Here is a 7,440-nt window from a genome sequence, read left to right on the forward strand (position 1 = left end):
CGCCATCAACGCCGCCCCGCCGCGCGCCATCGCCGCCCGAGCCGCCGCCGCCCCGTCCGGCCGCCGCCAAGCCTTGCCGCCGCCTCCTCACCGGCCGGCGAGCCCGCCAAGTCCGGCCGCCTCCTCCATCGAACCTCAAACGGCGCGCCCCGGTGAACAGTGCCCGGCGAGATCCAGATCCAGATCCGGTTGATTTTTTTTCCGAAGCCCTAGCCCATGTTGCATACTTTGACCTGCCGTAACTTTGCATCTGTAGCTCCGATTCATGCATGTAGCATATCAAAATGTTCACCTCAGAGAGTACATCATTTCATTCCACTGCATCATTTTTATTTGAGTTCATCTTGATGCCCGAAATGCTGTTAGAAGAGGGCTACTTGAGATATTTGTCAGATCTGTTAGTCCGTTTAGCACTTTTGTCATTTTTGCCATGATTAATGTGTGCATGATATGCCCTGATGCTCTACATGTGTTTTGTTAAGGGTTTTGTCATCTTTCCATAGGTGTAACCCATGTATTTTTGTGATGTGTGTGGTGACTTGTGAAAGCTTGCAAAGTGGTGCACTTGCTAATTCTGTTTTCAGGGACTTAGTGATTTCACTAAGTCCTGGAGCTGTTTATCTCATGATGTCATATGTTCATGTTGTTTCCTAGTGATCCGTGCCTCTTTTGAGGATGATCAGTAAGGGTGTTTTTTTAATATTATAGTGCTTTATCCATCCATGTCTTTGTTTGCAATTATGGAGCACCCTAGCTTGAGTCAATCGAGGTCTACTTTTGCTACTTTGTGAATCTGGGTAGATTGTCAACTTGTTTGCAATTTTGCCGGTGTTGTTGTAGTTGATCCGGGCATGCTATGTTATTGTTCTTGCCATGTCTAGCTTGCATTTTGTACCTTCTTGATGAATGTATGCTTGTCTTACCATGACTTGCAACGTAGTGAGTGCATCGAGCTCGTAAACATGCCTACTTGAGTTATATTTCAGCATGTGCCAGTTTTCATAAAGTATGAAAACTGATTATGTTTTTGCTGTGTTCACATGCTTGCAATTGTATTTTTCTGATCCCTTTTGGCTCAAGGTCACTAATGGGCTTTTGTTAAGCTCTTTGAGTAGCTCCATGCCATGCTTTACTTTGCCATGTTCAGATCCTGTAGCATATAGTTTTGTTGCTCCGAAGAGAGCTACCTGGTCTGAAATTCCAGACAAGTGTTAATTTCACTAAGTCTGAGATTTGTTTGTCATATGCATTTTTGTCATGCTTGTTTGAACCTGTTAATGGATGAATTGGCTGTAGCTCAGTGCTAGACTTTTGTTAAGCATCTTGTATGCATCCGTGCCATGTATTTTGTTGTCTTATTTGGGTGCTGTAGCATGTTCATCTCATTGCATTTAGATGCCTACTTGTTGTAAATCGCAGACCGATGTCATATTTGAATCGCTTGCCATTTCCAAACCGTAACTCCGTTTCCGGCGTTCTTTATATCGTTTTCAAGCGATTTCGTCTTATCTTTCCAGTGGCACACTTGGAATTCCAAGTTGAGGCCAGGTTCATGCATTTCCTGTCATATCTTGCATTTTGCATCCCGCATCACATCCCGCATAGCATATCATCTTTGCATTGTGTTGTTTGAGTTTGCACGTGGTTGATTGTATCTTTGTTGATTGTTTGTCTTGTTTGGATAGAGCCAGGAGACGAGTTCGCTAACGAGGAGCCCGTTGAGTTTGCTTTCGAGGATCCAGTCAACTCTGACAACTGTGCAGGCAAGATGATCATACGCTCGAAATCACTACTATCTTTGCTATGCTAGTTTGCTCACTCTTTTGCTATGCCATTGCTACGATGCCTACCATTTACTTGCAAACCTTCCAAATTGCCATGTCAAACCTCTAACCCACCATGTCCTAGAAAACCGTTGATTGGCTATGTTACCGCTTTTGCTCAGCCCCTCTTATAGCGTTGCTAGTTGCAGGTGAAGATTGGAGGTCGTTCCTTGTTGGAATATTTATTTTATTTGTTGGGATATCATTATATTATCTTGTTATCTTAATGCATCTATATACTTGGTAAAGGGTGGAAGGCTCGGCCTCTCGCCTAGTGTTTTGTTCCACTCTTGCTGCCCTAGTTTCCGTCATATCGGTATTATGTTCCCGGATTTTGCGTTCCTTATGTGGTTGGGTTATAATGGGAACCCCTTGATATTTCGCCTTGATTAAAGCTTCTCCAGCAATGCCCAACATTGGTCTTACCATTTGCCACCTAGCCTCTTTTTCCCTTGGGTTTCCGGAGCCCGAGGGTCATCTTATTTTAAATCCCCCCGGGCCAGTGCTTCTCTGAGTGTTGGTCCAAATAGAGCCACTTGCAGCGCCACCTCGGGGCAACTTGAGGGTTGGTTTTAGTTGTACGTAGTGTTCATCTGAGTGTGCCCTGAGAAAGAGATATGTGCAGCTCCTATCGGGATTTGTCGGCACATTCGGGCGGTGTTGCTGGTTTTGTTTTAACCTATCGAAGTGTCTTGAGTAACCGAGATACCGAGTCTGATCGGAACGTCTTGGGAGGAGGTCTATTCCTTCGTTGACCGTGAGAGCTTGTCATGGGCTAAGTTGGGACTCCCCTACAGGGATTTGAACTTTCGAAAGCCGTGCTCGCGGTTATGGGCAGATGGGAATTTGTTAATGTCCGGTTGTTGATAACTTGAACCTTAACTTAATTAAAATGAATCAACTGAGTGTGTACCGTGATGGCCTCTTCTCGGCGGAGTCCGGGAAGTGGACACGGTGTTGGAGTAATGTTTGCGCAGGTTGCTCTCTAGTTTCTCGCTCGCGCTTTGCCTCCTCTTCTCGCTCTCTTTTGCGAATAAGTTAGCCACCATACTTGCTAGTCGCTTGCTGCAGCTCCACTCATTTATTTACCTTGCCTTACCTATAAGCTTAAATAGTCTTGATCGCGAGGGTGCGAGATTGCTGAGTCCCTGTGGCTCACAGATTACTATTACACCAGATGCAGGGCCTGATGATTCCGCTCCAGGAGACGCGTATGAGCTCAAGTGGGAGTTCGACGAAGACTCTCAACGTTACTATGTTTCCTTTCCCGATGATCAGTAGTGGTGCCTAGTTGGGGTGATTGGGACCGGTGTCGCATGTTGGGTTCTCTTTTATTTTGGCGCCGTAGTCGGGCCATGAGTGTTTGGATGATGTCATGTTATTTATGCACTTGATTGACGTGGCGAGTGTAAGCCAACTATGTTATCTCCCCTTTTATTATTATATTACATGGGATGTTTGTGAAGATTGCCTAACTTGCGACATATGCCTTCAATGCGATTATGTCTCTAAGTCGTGCCTTGACACGTGGGAGCTATAGTCGCATCGAGGGTGTTACAAGTTGGTAATCAGAGCCTTCCCCGACCTTAGGAGCCCCATTGCTTGATCGTTTTAGCGGCCGAGTTGTGTCTAGAAAAATGTTTTGAGTCATTTAGGAATTATATATCGGAGAGTTTAGGAATTCTTTTTACTTCCCAGTCTCCTCATCGCTCTGGTAAGGCATCCTGACGTGGAGTTTTGACTCTTCTCTTCTCAAATTTCACTAAAAAAAATTTAGGATCACACGGGTATCTTGGAATTGTTCCGATGGTTTTATGATGAGAACATTGTCTTGGTGCCTCCTGTCAGGGGTTTAGTGGGAGTGTCCTGGGGAGTTGAGCTCTGAGGTGTTGTCATCATAATTTTACCGTTGCAGTTCTAAAATACCTGAGTTTAGTACACCGACATCGAAAATCTCTTTTATGCAGTTCGTTGGTGAGATAACCTCGACGCCACCCAGTACTGGGGCGGGAGTTCGGGAGTATCGCCATAACTTGTATAACGGATGCTTTTCGAAGGTTGAGGTAGATGGTTTCCGAAGGTTTTTTTGGTTATGTGTTGAAGGATGGATACAGCTGGATGTAGGATTTGCTAGTTTGGGTGAGATATTATGCTTCCCCTGTATCTCCAACACCTGATTGCATAATCGAAAAAGTTCGGGAGTTTCATAGGTGGGAATTCTAGTAGCTCTAGTTCTTCTTCCACGGATATTGGTTTGAGATTGGGATTTCTTACCGATTATTCATTCTTGATCCGTACCTTGTTGATTTATTTCTCTACCTTGATTCTACATGGCTTCTCAATTTATGGATATGTGACCATTTCAAGAGGAATGCATTCGTTCATTTTGTTCGGATGTGAAGACTATATGTTGCAATTTTCATTCCGTTGGATTCAGCTTCAATATTTATCTGTCATTGTGCTAATGGTGGTCAACCTCTTCAGGATGGCTCCTCCAACGCGCACGACTCCGAACCCTGATCCGCCACCACCTCCACCTCCTCCGGAGGCATGGCAAGCTGTGATGGCAGCAACCAATGCAAACACACAGTTGATCATGCAAATTCTTCAAGAGCGCAATCAAGGCAGCCAAGGGAATCAAGGTAGCAATCAGAGTCACTTTGCTACACTCAACCAGTTCCTTGCTAACGGACCAAAGACTTTCAGCAATTGTGTTGAGGCAACCGATGCTGACGATTGGCTTGTGGATCTGTGCAAGCATTTCGAGTGCAGTAACGTCAGGCCTGAGGACTTTGTTAAGTTCGCCTCCTTCCAACTCAAAGATCAAGCTACAGAATGGTTCCAGCAGTACAAGGACTCCAGAGGTGGACGTGTTATCACTTGGGATGACTTCTGTCGAGATTTCCGAGCTCATCATATTCCCTAGAGCGTGGTTGAAAGCAAGCGTGAGGAATTCCGCAATCTGAAGCAAGGCTCTTTGTCTGTCTATAACTACAACAAGTTGTTTCAGAAGCTCGCCCGCTTTGCCAAGCAGGACATCCCTGATGAGAAGAGCATGATATACCAGTTCAGGGGTGGTCTCAGAGAAGAAATTCAGCTTGCTCTTATCCTTTTTGAGCCCTTGAGATACGATGAGTTCTACAACATGGCACTTAAGCAAGAGGCTGCTCAGTTGAAGTGTGATGCTTCCAAGAAGCGAGTCAGAGATGTTACTCCTTCTTCCTCTACTCAAGTGGCCAAGCAGTAGAAGTATTGGCTTCCTCCTCCTCCGTTCCGTCAGCCGTATCAGCAGAAGAGTAAAGGTGGCAGTGGTTCTTCCCACCCACCCAACCCTGGCTTTCAGAACAAGACTTCGTCTCAAGCTCCAAGATCGAGTGCTCCGTATCACCGTCCGCTTTCAGAGGTCACGTGCAACAAGTGCCAATAGAAGGGTCACTATGCCAACAAGTGTTTCAACCAGAGGCGTCTTCCTCCTCCTCCTCCTGTCAGATCGGCAAGTACAGCTGTGGTCAAGCATAACCCCAAGCACGCCAAGGTCAATTTGCTGAATGCAGCTCAGGCAGAGGACTCATCATATGTGATCATGGGTAACCTTCCTGTTAATGATGTTCCTGCAAAATTTCTTTTTGACACTAGTGCATCACTTTCTTTTATTTCAACACCATTTGTGGCCAAGCATGATTTTGTGACCGAAGGATTCCTGTTCCGTTGAAGATTGTGTCTCCGGGCAAGCAAATGACTTCTAACAATTGCGTCCCGGATGTCTCTATCACATTGGGCGATTACAAGTTTCTCTCTTCTCCGGTGGTTCTTGGCAACTCGGATATTGATCTTATTCTCGGAATGGATTGGCTTTCTAAGCACAAGGCTCAGCTTGATTGTGCAGCCAGGCAGATTCAATTGACTCATTTGTCTGAGGATGTAATTGTGTTTGCCGCTCGGGATAATACTATCCGTCTGTTTTCTCTCAATGAGAAGGGTGAATTGGATGCTATTTCGCAAATTCCAGTCGTTTGCGATTATCAAGACGTCTTTCCAGAAGAGCTTCCAGGAATGCCTCCGCACCGGCCAGTTGAATTCGTTATTGATCTTGAGTCTGGCACGGAACCTGTGTGCAAACGTCCGTACAAGCTCGGACCTGAAGAGTTGAAGGAGCTGAAGAAGCAACTCGATATTCAAGAGAAAATGGGTCTCATCCGGCCTAGTTCTTCTCCGTGGGGTTGTGTTGTTCTTTTTGTGAAGAAGAAGGATGGCATGGACCAACTTTGTGTTGATTACCGTCTAGTGAATAAGAAGACCATCAAGAACAAATACCCACTTCCCAACATCAATGAGCTGTTCGAACAACTCAAAGGTGCTCGAGTATTCTCCAAGCTTGATCTCCGTATGGCTTATCATCAGATTTGAATCCGTGAGCAAGATATTCCCAAGACGGCGTTCAGGACAAGCTTTGGTTCATATGAATACACTGTCATGTCTTTTGGCCTCGTCAACGCTCCTCCGACGTTCTCTCGCATGATGAACTTCATCTTCAATGCCTACACCAATGACTTCGTTTTGGTCTATCTCGACGACATTTTGGTTTTCTCGAAGAACAAGGAAGATCATGCCAAGCACTTGCGTTTGGTTCTTGATAAGCTCAGAGAACATCAGTTCTACGCCAAGTTCTCCAAGTGTGAATTTTGGCTCGATGAGGTTCTTTATCTTGGTCATATCATCTCTGCCAAGGGAATTGCCGTGAATCCTGAGAAGGTGTCTGCAATTGTGAATTGGGAACCTCCTCAGAACGTGAAGCAACTCCGTAGCTTTCTCGGTCTCGCAAGCTATTGCCGAAGATTCGCTGAAAACTTTTCCAAGATCGCGAAGCCTCTCTCTAATCTTCTTCAGAAGCACGTCAAGTACGTTTGGTCCCCGGAGTGTGATATTGCTTTCAACACTTTGAAAGAGAAATTGATCATTGCTCCAGTTCTGACTCCACCTGATGAATCCAAGCCGTACGAGGTCTTTTGTGATGCCTCTCTCCAAGGTCTTGGCGCAGTATTGATGCAAGAGAAGAAAGTTGTTGCTTATACATCTCGCCAGTTGAAGCCTAATGAGAAGAACTACCCCACTCATGATCTCGAGTTGGCGGCAGTTGTGCATGCTCTTTTGACTTGGAGACATCTTCTATTGGGAAGAAAAGTGGACATTTTCACTGATCACAAGAGTCTCAAGTACATCTTCACTCAGCCTAATCTCAACCTCAGGCAAACTCGATGGGTCGAAATGATTCAAGAGTATAATTTGAGTATCGATTATACTCCAGGCAAGGCCAATGTGATTGCTGACGCATTGAGCAGGAAAGCTTACTGCAACAGTCTGATTCTCAAGCCTTATCAACCCGAGCTTTGTGAAGCTTTCTGCAAACTTAATCTGCAAGTTGTTCCTCAAGGTTTCCTTGCCAACCTTCAAGTCTCTCCTACCTTGGAAGACCAGATTCGCCAAGCCCAGCTTCTTGATGCTATGGTGAAGAAGGTGAAGATTGGGATTGCCAAGAGTCATTCCAAGTACAAGTGCTACCGCCTTGATGACAAGGACACTCTCTTCTTCGAGGATCGTATTGTGGTACCCAAAGGTG

This window comes from Triticum dicoccoides, chromosome 5A, assembly GCF_002162155.2.
Source record: "Triticum dicoccoides isolate Atlit2015 ecotype Zavitan chromosome 5A, WEW_v2.0, whole genome shotgun sequence".
NCBI lineage: Eukaryota > Viridiplantae > Streptophyta > Magnoliopsida > Poales > Poaceae > Triticum > Triticum dicoccoides.